Source organism: Schistocerca piceifrons, chromosome 1 (assembly GCF_021461385.2).
Source record: "Schistocerca piceifrons isolate TAMUIC-IGC-003096 chromosome 1, iqSchPice1.1, whole genome shotgun sequence".
In the NCBI taxonomy this organism is placed as follows: Eukaryota; Metazoa; Arthropoda; class Insecta; order Orthoptera; family Acrididae; genus Schistocerca; species Schistocerca piceifrons.
In genome coordinates this window covers 668,848,819-668,863,512 of record NC_060138.1, presented here as the reverse complement: position 1 = coordinate 668,863,512, position 14,694 = coordinate 668,848,819, and the positions used below count along the sequence as shown (strand labels likewise).

Genomic DNA, 14,694 nt, shown 5'->3' with positions numbered 1-14,694 from the left:
TGGTTGGTTTGGGGGAGGCGACAAAACAGCGAGGTAATCAGTCCCATCGGATTAGCGAAGAAAATCGGCCGTGCCCTTTCAGAGGAACCATCCCGACATTTTCCTGAAGCAATTTGGGGAAATCACGGAAAATCTAAACCAGGATGGCCGGACGCGGGTTTGAACCATCATCCTCTTGAATGCGAGTCCAGTATGCTAACCACAGCGCCACCTCACTCGGTAATAATTGGAAACAAATGACTTCGTGAAATGTAGATGATATAAGTAGCTTCGTTGTATAAAGTGCATGCGCAGAAATGGTTCAAATGGCTCTGAGCACTATGCGACTTAACTTCTGAGGTCATCAGTCGCCTAGAACTTAGAACTAATTAAACCTAACTAACCTAAGGACATCACACACATCCATGCCCGAGGCAGGATTCGAACCTGCGACCGTAGCAGTCCCGCGGTTCCGGATTGAGCGCCTAGATGCGCAGAAATATTAGTCATTATGATTATTTGAAACTTTCGTTTCAAGCCTGACTGTTTGAGAAAGCATTGTATTTGGATTAAACGTAAAGTAAGGTCTGTGCACAAGCCCGTAACCTGGCTGTTGGCATGACTGCAGATGGAGCACAGCCATTCGTCGCCGATGCTCTAACAGGGGGGATTGTGGTGGACCCATCGCCTTCTACCCCCGGGAAACAACACTGGCAATTGTAATTACAAATAAAATAGCCTTTGGCTGTGAGCGTGGTTTTAATACTTTTCTTTATTACATCGTCTATTTCGAGAACTCCAAACCCATCTTAAGACGCACCTTAAGAACACATGTGATCGATGTTAGGCGTTACTTTCCTAATCACAGCTGGTTGCAAACCGAAAGGAGGATGTGCAAGCCGCACATCGACAACACCACACCAAAATGACACCTCACTGCTGGACAACGGACTACAGAGAAGCTATTTTACCTACAGTTCGTAACATATACCGATGCATTCCCACAATCCACTACGATATACATGAAATGTATTCGCAGTTGCGAATATGGATTACCATCAGCTGCATAATGGAATAACAATACTGAAAATTTTGCAGAACAGGGACTCGAACCCGGATTTCCCGAGTGTCACGAGCGGTCACCTTCCCTTTTAGCTGTCCGAACACGAGTTAGGGCCAGACCAAAACTTCCATACGTCCTCAGCCACGTGTCTACAACCTGTATTCGTACATCCATTCTGAACATTCCCGTACTTGTAAGTCGCTTGCTCGGTGTCGGCTGCTCGGTGTCGGCGGATAAATACATTATTGCAGTGCCAGTGTTATTTCGAATTACGATACAAAGTTCCTTCGGACATTTGAATTGAATGTATCTAGTAAAATTTGTTTGGCGTTAGATTCCTTTTATTTTCTTACATTTGCCCAACAAACATGTTAGTTCGGTTATACAGTTAAATAAGAAAGCTAAAATGCTACTTTTACATTTTTAACTGGAAAACTGCTCCAGAACGCTGTTTTTGTGGGTTTATTAAAAATTTCCTCAGTTACGGCCCGCACCACAGGTTCAGCCTAGCGATCTATAGGTCCTAAATATCGCTCTGTTTGTGTTTTTTGATAAATACGTCACTTACCGGAGCAACCACCACGAGCAGTCGACTCAGAGGTAGCTATTATGTAAGGGAGAGACTGCATCTGATCGCGGCCGAAGATAAGCTATCCATCGTATCACACATTCCCTTCCTGAAGTAGAGCAGCAACTGAGATTTTCAGGTGCCTATGGTGCACCATGAGTACGTAGATCAGGGGGAAACTGTCACGTCAGACCCAACTCCCACGAGCAGCAACGTTGACAGGGATTGACTGGTGATTAAAGCAGATATTAACAGCGGACAGGCGAACCACAGAGCAGAAAATCACATCAGAATTCAAGACTGGATAACAACAACATCCAGTAAACAGCCATGCCACTCCGGTCGTATGCAGGAAGATAGTAGGAGGTATCCTCGTATGGAGATTGTTTGCATTGACCGAGGTGAGGTCCATGTTAGTAAGCCATAGTCTATTAGCGGCAATTGATACAGGAATCGTCTGAATCAGTTTCTTCACTACAGTTTCTCATCTGCAGTACCACGGAAATTACATTGAAGAACCAAAGAAACTGGTATACCTGCCTATTATCTAATAGGGCCCCGCGAGCATGCAAAAGTGCCGCATCACGACGTGGCATGGACTCGACTAATGTCCGAAGTAGTGCTGGAGGGAACTGACACCATGAATCCAGCAGGGCTGTACATAAATCCGTTAAGAATACGGGGGTGGAGGGGGGTGGGGTGTAAATCCTTTCTGAACAGCACGTTGCAAGACATTCCAGATATGCTCAATAATGTTCGTGTCTGCGGAGTTTCGTGGCCAGCGGAAGTGTTTAAACTCAGAGAAGCGTTCCCGTAGCAATTCTGGACGTGTCGGAATGCACAATGGACATGAATGGATGCAGGTGATGAGAGAGGAAGCTTAGGTACGTGTCACCTGTCAGTCATAGCTAGACGTACCAGGTGTCCCATACAACTCTAACTGCACACGCCCTACACCGTTAAAGAGCCTCCACCAGCTTGAACAGTCCCCTGCTGGCATGCAGGGTCCATGAATTCATGAGGTTGTCTCCATACCCGTACACGTCCATCCGCTCGATACAATTTGAAACGAGACTCATCGGACCAGGTAACGTTTTTCCAGTCATCAACAGTCCAATGTCGATTTTGACGGGCCCAGGCGAGGCGTAAAGCTTCGTGTCTTGCAGTAATCAAGGGTACTCGAGCGAGCCTTCGGATCCGAAAGCCGATATCGATGATGTTTCGTTGAATGGCTTGGACACTAACACTTGTTGACGGCCCACCATTGAAATCTGCAGCAATTTGCGGAAGGGTTGCACTGGTGTCACGTTGAACGATTCTCTTCAATCGTCGTTGGTCCCGTTCTTGTAGGATCCTTCTCCGGCAGCAACGATGTTGGAGATTTGATGTTTTACCGGATTCCTAATATTCACGGTCCACTTGTGAAATGGCCATACGGGAAAATCCCCATTTCATCGCTACCTCGGAGATGTGCTCCATCGCTCGTGCGTTGACCACAACAGCAAGTTCAAACTCACTTAAATCTTGATAACCTGCAATTGTAGCAGCAATAACTGATCTAACAACTGCGCTAGACACTTGTTGTCTTGTATGGGCGTTGCCGACCGTAAAGCCCTACTCTGCCTGCTTACATATCTCTGTATTTGAATACGTATGCGTATACCAGTTTCTTTGGCGCTTCGGTGTTTTTTCTGATGTCTTAGCACACGTACTATCATTCCATCTCTTCCCCTAGTTCGTGTTCTATTCACTTTTCTTTCTTCGCCGATTCTGTAGAAAACCCCTAATTTTACCAATTCACTTAATTTTCAGCATTCTTCCGTAAAACCACATGTATAAAACTTAGAGTCTCTTATTTTTTAGTTTTCCAGCTACCTATGATTCACTTCCATTCAATGGTGTGATTCAGTTGTACATTCTCCCGAATTTCTCTTCTCCTGAAACTTCTGTTTCTTTCATTCTTCCTTTGTGTGGCCAATGTGTCAGAAGCTGCTGCTTTACAATTATGAAAGGTATTTAAATCCGCCTGCGCAGCTACTACAAAATCCGTATTTATATCACTATACACCTTCGTTTTACTGATATAAAACATAGACATGGACTGCTGTGTTTATTTGTTGACAATTTTAATTTGTTTTTCAGATCTAAAAACAATTCGTTAAAAAATACGCTGAGGTGTGATTTTTTTCGTGCTGTTTCCTTTTTCTGATTTTGTCCTAGATCAGGAAGTGTGTCGTCTCTTCGCCCATTTTAAGGTAATCCTTTGTTTGACATCGATGGTTTTTGCCTAATCTCACGTTGATTTGCAACTTTACACATCTTATGAAGTGAAATACCACACAATATATCATCACGAGTGTTTGTTTTGAGACTACTGACTAAACGTATCACTTTGTATTGTGTGTGTGTGTGTGTGTGTGTGTGTGTGTGTGTGTGTGTGTGTGTGTGAGTAGTGTTGCCAACTTAACAACTAGTTTAAACTTTCACTTTATCGAAAAATATTCTCTTCTTTTGTGGTTTGTCATATGTGTAATATGTAGTTTTAATTATGTTCGTGTCTATTTATTTATTATGTAAGTGAAATGAAAGGGTAGGGTGGGAGTGTTTCTTTGCATTATTGATTCTTCAAATGGTTCAAATGGCTCTGAGCACTATGGGACTTAACATCTATGGTCATCAGTCCCCTAGATCTTAGAACTAATTAAACCTGACTAACCTAAGGACATCACACAACACCCAGTCATCACGAGGCAGAGAAAATCCCTGACCCCGCCGGGAATCGAACCCGGGAACCCTGGCGTGGGAAGCGAGAACGCTATCGCACGACCACGAGCTGCGGACATTGATTCTTCGATATATACGCTAAACAAAGGATGAGAGAGGTTGCATCTCTGCCTCTAGTCTTATTGTTCCCACTTTTTTTTCTGTTTACCAATCCTTCAGTAAAAGCGTTGAAGTTGCATTTTTTTACGCGGATATCAAACATCTTGCACCAATTGACGGTTTTGAGGTCAACAAAAGTCTTTGTTTTTCTTGAGCCTTGCTTCCATAATCAAGCGTTATGGTTCAAATGGTTCAAATGACTCTGAGCACAATGGGACTTAACATCTGTGGTCATCAGTCCCCTAGATCTTAGAACTAATTAAACCTAACTAACCTAACGACATCACATACATCCATGCCCGAGGCAGGATTCGAACCTGCGACCGTAGCGGTCGCACGGTTCCAGACTGAAGAATCAAGCGTTATGTCAGAACTCTATAGTGTGTTCACATTTCCCGTATTCATTTAATTTATTGAAGCTATCAGTTTACTTGACCTGTTCCCAGGTTCCCTGCTGAAGGTTTTATAAACACGTAATGGTGTTAGATAAGTGTATATGGTATTATGTTTAGAAATTTGATATTTTACGTGTCGCATAATAAACAAAAAAGGTTGATCACTGAAAAAGGATAGAAATCTACAATTTATACTCCAAATATAATGTGTAGATACCTTCACGAATATTTAAAATTCTAACATAAACTCTACCATACGCTGGATCCGTGCCGGTCTCGGTAAAAACCGGAGGTACATCATCCTCTGTGCTTGTCAACAGTTTCTATTTCTACAACCAAACTGATCGGCAAGTTACAGACTTCAGTGGAAGACTTGAGCGCAAGAATCAGATAATAACTAAAAGCGAAGTTACGACACAAAGATTTTACAGAATTATCGAATGAAGTCATTCAGCACATGGTAATTAAAAATATTTATCGCGATTGCAGTTTCCACATATTGTCATTGCAAAGCACTCTGAAAGCAAAGAATCACCATACGCTGGAGTTAAAACTGAAGACATGAGGCTATTTAGATCTGATATTAAAGTCCACTCTACAGCGTTATGTCGCGAGGTGCTGGAACATAGACAAAGTTCCCAGCAGTCGGAAACCGAATACGTAAGGTGGTGTAAGTGTAACCGCTATTCCACAAACCACGTCAAGCACGATGCTCGTGACGTACCGTTATGCAGTAAGAATTCCCTCATTAGCCGGGACCTGAAGTCATATCCGATGGTTCCCCGCACCATGACGCCAGAGGTAATACCGCTGTGGCTTCCAGAAACGGTGGAAAAATGGGATCTCTATCCAGATGGACACCACACTCGACGATGATGGTCACCCAGGGTAGTGCGGAACTGCGATTCATCGCTGAACACAATGCGACGCTTTTCTTCAGCAATTCATGCTTTCCCATTCCAAATTCAGCCGTCTGTGTTGTGCTAACGTCAGACTACTCATGGGACAGTAATCCCAAGTCCGACTGCTCCTAGTCTCCGACCAAAAGTGCGGGATATCATAGACTGCTACTGGGAGACCTTCGGACAAAAGGCGCAGATATGAGGAGTTTACAATGTGCGGGGGGCACAGTATGGCTATCCTTCCTTCCGGTGGTCAGATGTGTTCGACCGGAACATTGACGACGAGTATTTCCTCCCTCGAGCTCACATAATAGTCCAGCATCGGGACAGTGCCACTTCCTGATGCCTCTTGAATCTGGACACTGCACAATCCGGGCAGCCGGTCAAATGGACACGCACTAAGTGTTCTCTTTCAAATTATGTCAGGTGTTGATAACGCTCTCTCACACGAGTATGTGGCATCTCCGTGTCATTCACAGTCATCTCTCAGGATCTGACGCAGTGTTACACCCCTTTTATATCACAGCAGGCGTAGTACAAACACTAAACAAGAACAACTGCAATGCTCTCTGGTGGTCGTTACGCCTGTCACAAGAAATTGCAGCAGCATTTACACTACTGGCCATTAAAATTGCTACACCAAGAGGAAATGTTGATGATAAACGGTTATTAATTGGACACATATATTATACTAGAACTGACATGTGATTACATTTTCACGCAGTCTGGGTGCATAGATCCTCAGAAGTCACTACCGAGAACAACCACCTCTGGCCGTAATAACGGCCTTGATACGCCTGGGCATTGAGTCAAACAGAGGTTGGATGGCGTGTACAGGTACAGCTGCCCGTGCAGCTTCAATACGATACCATAGTTCATCAAGAGTAGTGACTGGCGTATTGCTCGACCACCATTGAACAGACGTTTTCAATTGGTGAGAGATTTGGAGAATATGCTGGCCAGGGCAGTAGTCGAACATTTTCTGTATCCAGAAAGGCCCGTACAGGACCTGGAACATGGGGTCGTGTATTATCCTGCTGAAATGTAGGGGTTCGTAGGGATCGAATAAGGGTAGAGCCACGGATCGTAATACATCTGAAATGTAACGTCCACTGTTCAAAGTTCCGTCAATGCGAACAAGAGGTGGCCGAGACGTGTAACCAATGGCACCCCATACCACCACGCCGGGTGATACGCCAGAATGGCGATGACGAATACACGCTTCCAATATGTGTTGACCGCGATGACGCCAAACACGGATGCGACCATCACGAAACTGTAAAGAGAACCTGGATTCATCCGAAACAATGACGTTTTGCCATTCGTGTACCCAGGTTCGTCGTTGAGTACACCATCGCAGCCGCTCCTGTGATGCAACGTCAAGGGTAACCGCAGCCACGGTCTCCGAGCTGATAGTCCATACTGCTGCAAACGTCGTCGAACTGTTCGTGCAGATGGTTGTTGCCTTGCGAACGTCTCCATCTGTTGACTCAGGGATCGAGACGTGGCAGTACGATCCCTTACAGCCGTGCGGATAAGATGCCTGTCATCTCGACTGCTAGTGATACGAGGCCGTTGGGGTCCAGTACGGCGTTCCGTATTACCCTCCTGAACCCACCGATTCCATTTTCTGCTAACAGTCATTGGATTCGACCAACGCGAGCAGCGATGTCGCGACACGATAAACGGCAATCGCGATAGGCTACAATCCGACCTTTATCAAAGTCGGAAACGTGATGGTACGCATTTCTCCCCCTTACACGAGGCATCGCAACAACGTTTCACCAGGCAACGGCGGTCAACTGCTGTTTGTGTATGAGAAATCGGCTGGAAACTTTCCTCATGTCAGCACGTTGTAGGTGTCGCCACCGGCGCCAACCTTGTGTGAATGCTCTGAAAAGCTAATCATTTGCATATCACAGCATCTTCTTCCTGTCGGTTAAATTTCGCATCTGTAGCACGTCATCTTCGTGGTGTAGCAATTTTAACGGCCAGTAGTGTACATACCCGCCGATGGTGTGTACATGTGGAAAGTTCCTTTCAGGTCTGACCTTGTCTTCCGGGTGCTCACTTTTTTTTTATCAGGCAATGTACGTAACATTTGTTGAAAATTCATGCATTGGACGATAGACAGTACCCGTGTACACGAATCAATGCAGAAACCTAGTTTCACGAAAATGGAAATTGTCCGTTTCTGGCATTCAGGTCTTCAGATTTTTGTGTGTTCTTGTGTGTACTGTTGCGAACAGCAACGTAATGCTCGAGCTGTTTGTCAAGCAGGGAACGCTAAGCGAAGCATTCGCGTTTGAGGCGCGTTCCTGATTCGTGAGGCGGACGGCGTTTCGTGCCGCCGCTGCACACACTGGCTGAGTGTGCTGTACGGCTCATGATCTCAGCGTGCAGAAAGTGCCCACGGCTACTGTTCTGTCACGCCGCCAGCAGGAGGCGCGCCCGCTGCCAGGCTCGCTTTTCCCTTTTATGCAGAAAGAGTAGCCGCGGCGTGCGCCGAACGACCTCAACGGCACCGTGGTGCATGTCGAACGACGAAGCGCGTGCAGCAACAGAGTCGGCGCTACAATAAGTGGAACTAGCTTCTCGATGCGACGATGACTTCATCGATTTGTACCTTGTAAATAGAGTAGTTTTTTAAGAATTGTTTTGGCATCTGTGTGGAGAATTTATTAACACCTTCGTGTGCTCGTGAACTGATGCACCACTTTACAATGGGAGACATTTGTTCGGTTTTTGTGTTTGAAATGCGTGCGCTGCATTATATGTACAAGTGAGCAGCGTGGTTGAGTGCAACGAGAGTGTGGGTTGCGTGTTGCTACGCGTGAGTAAGGAACTGACAAACTGACAGGCAGGCAGGCGGCAGGGCTCAGTGCCAGCACGTAGCCTGCTTTTCCCAGAGAGTATCACAGCCGCCAGAAGTATCTCCTTCGACGCGCTTCTATTTCTGTTTTACGAGACGCAGGAGACGAATATTAATTTTGGCCCAAATAATTAGTGCATACTGTAGTGGACAGCAAGTGTACATCACGTTTACTCCCCTTGGCGCTCATGTTCTTGGAAATTAAAATTTTTGCCAAACCCAAGATTCGAACAATCGAGTGCCACTAACTCGCAGCGATTTTGTCATCGTCGCGCAAGTGGGCCAGCAGTAGATGACTCGGGAGCCAGTCTTCTGATATCCTACTCTGTCCAAACAAGTTTATGCGAAACCTTCAACAAAGTAAGATATATGTTAATGGGATTTGCTAAGGTATCGATAAGTAATAAACTCGCAACAGAAGGTGTACTAGAAGTGAGAAATTGTAGTAGACAACGTTTAGAGTAGTACAGACGAAGAGAGTAAACACAACGAGACAGGGAAAGGTGGAGTACCGCAGCAAACCTGTCTTTATAAGCGCCATGAAAATCTGGTTAAAAATTTGTGACAAGCAGATCTATTCTGACTAGAGCGTATCCTTCTCGTACATAAAACCTTCTTTATGCTATATTTCACACGTTATGTAACATATTTTACAATAATGGACATGGGGTATTCACGTCCAAAGTTTAAAATCTGCTAAATGATGACCTGAACTATTTCCAGCATAATAAAGTTTTTAGCAGCTTTTTATGTTGTACATGAAAATATTTGCCATGGACAAACCTGTAACACCGGAAGAAAATGTGATATGGTAATGATGAGGGAGGAAGTGTTTTGGAGTAACGTTGGCACTAGTTCCAGTACAATCGATTATTATTCTATATACTAGTATTAATGGGTCTACTGTAGAATGTACATAACTAAATAATCCAAATGAGATTTTTTAAAATAAAATACACAGATAGAAAGTAAAAATAAACATTGTAACACAAGCCTGCCAATGGTGACTGTTAGTAGTATCATTTACAGTAGTTATCATTCCCCGTATAACTGTAATTGAAAGATAAAACTAAATTAAGAAACTAAACTCTGTTTGAACAGATCTCGGAAGGCCCAACGGTACCAATCGACCGCTATGTCACCCTCAGCCGATAAGCGTCGCTGGATACGGATATGGAGGTGCGTGTGGTCAGCACACAACTCTCCCGGCCGTTGTTAGTTTTCGTGACCGGAGCCGCTACTTCTCAGTCAAGTAGCTCCTCAACCTGTCTCACAAGGGTTGAGTACACCCTATTTGCCAAAAGCTCTCGGCAGACCATGACGGTCACCCTTCTAAGTGCTAGCCAAGCTCGACAGCTCTAAACTTCGATGATCTGATAGGAACCGGTGCTACTCCCGCAGGAAGTGCAGATATGCGTCGCATCTGCACTTTCGGCGGGAGACCCTGCATTCCTACTGGAAGACGTGCCGTTGGTTGTACGAAGAGTAATGTGGCTACTACATGATGGTAATCGAACTCAGTGCTCTCTTGAATGTTGAGGTAGACCAATAATACATGCACAACATCCCCACTTTCCATGTGTGCTCTCTTGTGTCCTTCACTCATTGAAACGTACAATAATAAAGATGTTTTATCTCCAGCTTAAGTGGGTGTACCTTCCTTGGAACGCATTTTCGACCACATGCCCATATGACTTTTTCCCCTCATTCTCTCAGGGATCGTTTCCACAATTTGTTCCTATTGAGCTAAATCATTCAGTATAGAACTGTTCCCATCGATTTTTTTTTTTGAATCCGAAGAATGTCCTTTGGGTACAATATTTTTGCAGCAGGAAAGAGATGCAGACGTCAGTAAATCCAGGTAGCTGACTTACATTGCCCAGAACTACAAAAGGTGATACTTTTTCTGTGGTGAATGTGTTAAGAAGTAGTTCAACGACTAACTCCTCTTTTGTAATAAATGTTGTAACATACAATTTCCTGGCCGTGTCAGTGGGTTCTGTCCTTGGAAACTATGTACGCCAGAGCTAGTTTCCGATGTTTGCATGAGCTGGGCTAAATGGGTTGTGGGGTTTGGGCCTGCTGTCCTGATTTCAAGGCAGGGTAACTTTCTTACGATAACTGGTGCTCTGCACCACATGTTTAAAATAAACTTCGAAACGTCCTGACAGAAAGCACATCTTTGCTAAACACTCGTTTGTAGAGAGCAGTAAATGGCTAATGGAAATGCCTGAATTCTGTTCGGGACACTGCAACTTCTTAGGGCTCGCGAAACTGATATGCAAAGTTGGTCAGCAGACCTTGCAGGTTATAGAGGTGTATTTCTAATGTCAGTAGCGAGTGATCATTGGTGATACAAGTTATTTTTGTAATTCAGGAAGCCTGCAAGACTGAAACGGCGTCCCGAGCGCAGACGTCGGATTCTGATAGAGCCAATTCCTGTTCTTTGGGCGAGTGGTGCGATTTAGTGGCAAGAAAGAGTTCGGGAGGCAGATGTGTCACAGCGGGTCTCTGAGTCAGCAGCTAACTCGAAATAGTGTAGCTTAAAGGTGATGGACTTGGCAAGGTTTAATTGAAGCCATCCCATTTGTTTCTGTGGACATTTCAGGAGAGGTGACTTTGAACTGTTACCCTGTTTTTGCTTTTATGGAGATTATCGGCGGAAGTTGCTAAGGAGTCGGCCGGGGACAGTGTATAAAGTGTCAGCTGTGTACATGCACTGAGGCGACAAAAATCATGGAATAGCGATATGCACATATACAGATGGAAGTAATATCACGTACAGAAGGTATAAAAGGGCAGTGCATTGGGGGAGCTGTCATTTGTACTCAGGTGATTTTGTGAAAAGAATTCGGACCTGATTTAACAGCCTTAGAATGCGGAATGGCAGCTGTAGCTAGACGCATGGGACATACCATTTCGTAAGTCGTTAGGGAATTCAGTATTCCGAGATCCACATTGTCAAGAGCACTGCCTCTCACCACGGACAAGGCAGGGGCCAACGGCTTTCACATAACGACCGAGAGCAGCGGTGTTTGCGTGGAGTTGTCACTGCTAACAGACAAGCAACAATGCGTGAAGTAACCACAGAAATCAATATGAGCTGTACATACGACGAACGTGTTCGGTAGGACAGTGTGGCGAAATTTGGTATTAATGGACTACGGCAGCAGAGACCGACGACAGTGCCTTTGCTAACAGCACGGCATCATCAGTAGCGCCTCTCCTAGGCTCGCGACTATATCGATGGGACCGTAGATGACTGGAAAATGTTGTCCTGGTCAGATGAGTCCCGATTTCAGTTGGTAAGAGCTGATGGCAGCGTTCGAATGTGACGCATGCCACATGAAGACATGGAGGCAAGTTGTCAACAAGGCACCTTGCAAGCTGGTGGTGGCTCCATAGTGGTGTGGGCTGTGTTTACATGAGATGGACTAGGCTTTTTGACCCAACTGAACCGATCATTGACTGGAGATGGTTCTGTTCGACTACTTGGTGATCATATGTTCCCAAACAACGATGAAAGTTTTATGGATGACAGTGCACCGTGTCACACAGTGCCACAATCAATCGCAATTGATTGAAGACCATTCCAGAAAGTTCGAGCGAATGATCTAGCCATCCACATCGCCCGACACGAATACCATCGAACATTTATGGGATATAATCGAGAGGTCAGTTCGTGCACAAATTCCTGCACCAGGAACACGTTCGCAATGATCAACGGCTATAGGGACAGCATGGAATGGTACTTGAATTACGTAACCATTACGGCACCTCACCTCAACTTCTCGATACCATCAATATTCTACTGTGTTTCTGTAAAATAGTTAACATATTTCTGTGATAACATTCAGATTTGATTTCATTAATGTAAAGGTACTTCGACTCATCGATATGTATATATTTTAATGATATTATTCTTATGTGTATTCTTTCTTTTGTCCCTGTGATCACTGACGTACTTGTAACTCTGATTTTTGGGCGCGTAAGCGGTTATTAGAGAGTCAAGCTTTGGTCGTCATGTTAAAAAGACGGAAATTGTAGTCAGTTCATGAAATGTGAACTTTAACAGTGAGGAAGATATTTTCAAGTATGTTTTATATTGTGAAGTGATGTTCTGGAATGAGTTACGTGATATTGCAACAAAAGTAATAATAAAGAAGTGTAACTTAAATTCGGAGTGCTGATTACTTTTTTTTACATCACTGTTGTCCTAACTTGGAAAAGTTTAATCTTCAAGAATGGTTTATGAAACACATCTATAAAACTTTTGAATATCGCAGAATAACACCTAGGCCTCTTTGCATCCGAGCTTGGAATCGTCACTACCTAGATTTTCGACGATTGAGGCATGAGTTCACAACGAGACCAGAGTGGGAAATACGAAAAGATGAGTGCCTATTTTATCCATTATTTCAAGAAATGACTTTATTAACTGTGCTCTAATGACACCTGCCACATCATATAACTTTGTTGTTGCCCGAAAATGCAATATTTAGCAGCGTGAGCAACACTACAATCATAATTAATTTTTGACCTTTGTTGTGGTAGGGTTGTTAGAAGCATGACTCAAAATTTCTTTCAGAGACCATGTCGAGTTGCTGCACTATGCTGGGCAAAAGAAAACCCGACACCATATTAGGAGGTATCCCCTTGCTTTGGCAGTTCAGAGTAGTCCAGTCAAGAGGTAGGATCTAGAAATTTTCTTGAGGGTAGTTAGGTAGGTACAGGGAATTTATTATTGACTTCAGAGTAGTGAAAAGTTAGATTATGTTTCGTAGGTCAAAAATGAAGCTGGCGACACTCATTTTACACTAGTTTTAATAGCGTGGAAGTGTAGAGGTTTGACCGTGATCCACAGATAAACTTCGGGAGGAAATGCATGCAGCAGAACATCGCGTTATTTGCACATGCTTAATAGTGGGAATGCTGGCCGCATCCACAAGTGGCACTTCGCGCGATGCTACCGAAGCTACATGGACAGACGAAAGGAACTTTTCAGTGTTTCCAGGCACCATTCTCTTCTTACCTTCTACGTCCTAGTGGAACTTACTGTCTGGGTATTGTAGGAGCCGGAAGGACTCACCAGAGGCTCGGCGGCGGGCTTGAGGGCGTGCCCGTTGGCGGCGCCGTTGTGTGGCGGGGGCGGCAGGTCGGGCGCGCTGCCGTTGGCGCCGCCCTTGCCCGCGGCGGGCTCGTCCTGCCAGAGGTCCGCGGTGCGGCCGATGGCGCCCTTGAGCGCGGCGGACGCGTCCAGCGGCGTCAGCACGTCGAGGCCGCCCACGCCGCCCCCCAGGCCGTCGCCGCCGCCGGCGCCCGCGGCGCCGCGCCCGTACCGCCCTCTCCACTTGCCCATCGCGGCGCGCCGGCGCTCGCCGGCCGGCCTGTGCTCGCCGCTACTGCTGCAACACAAACCAGTCAGCACATCAGTTCAGCCCGACCTTCCCAAAGGCGAGGCGCACGTAACATACAAGTAAGTATCCGGGAGCTCTGTGGGTCTAATATACACTACTGGCCATTAAAATTGCTACACCAAGAAGAAATGCAGATGACAAACGGGTATCCATTGGACAAATATATTATACTAGAACTGATATTTGATTACGTTTTCACGCAGTTTGGGTGCATAGATCCTGAGAAATCAGTACCCACAACAACCACCTCCGGCCATAATAACGGCCTTGATGCGCCTGGGCATTGAGTCAAACAGAGCTTGGATGGCGTGTACAGGTACAGCTGCCCATGCAGCTTGAACACGATACCACAGTTCATGAAGAGTAGTGACTGGCGTATTGTGACGAGCCAGTTGCTCGGCCACCATTGACCAGACGTTTTCAATTGGTGAGAGATTTGGAGAATGTGCTGGCCAGAACAGCAGTCGAACATTTTCTGTATCCAGAAAGGCCCGTACAGGACCTGCATCATGCGGTCGTGCATTATCCTGCTGAAATGTAGGGTTTCGCAGGGATCGAATGAAGGGAAGAGCCACGGGTCGTAACACATCTGAAATGTAACGTCCACTGTTCAAA

General features: G+C 45.3%; 1 protein-coding gene across 1 annotated transcript in view; it reads right to left on the bottom strand.

The window, feature by feature from the left end:
* Positions 1–13,853, bottom strand: part of LOC124708998 (solute carrier organic anion transporter family member 74D-like) — a 90,929-nt gene extending 77,076 nt beyond the window's left edge. The window contains exon 1 of the mRNA XM_047240634.1: positions 13,752–13,853. The gene's annotated coding sequence lies outside the window, so the exon portion shown is untranslated. The remainder of the gene's footprint in view (positions 1–13,751) is intronic.
* Between the last annotated feature and the right edge of the window lie 841 nt (positions 13,854–14,694).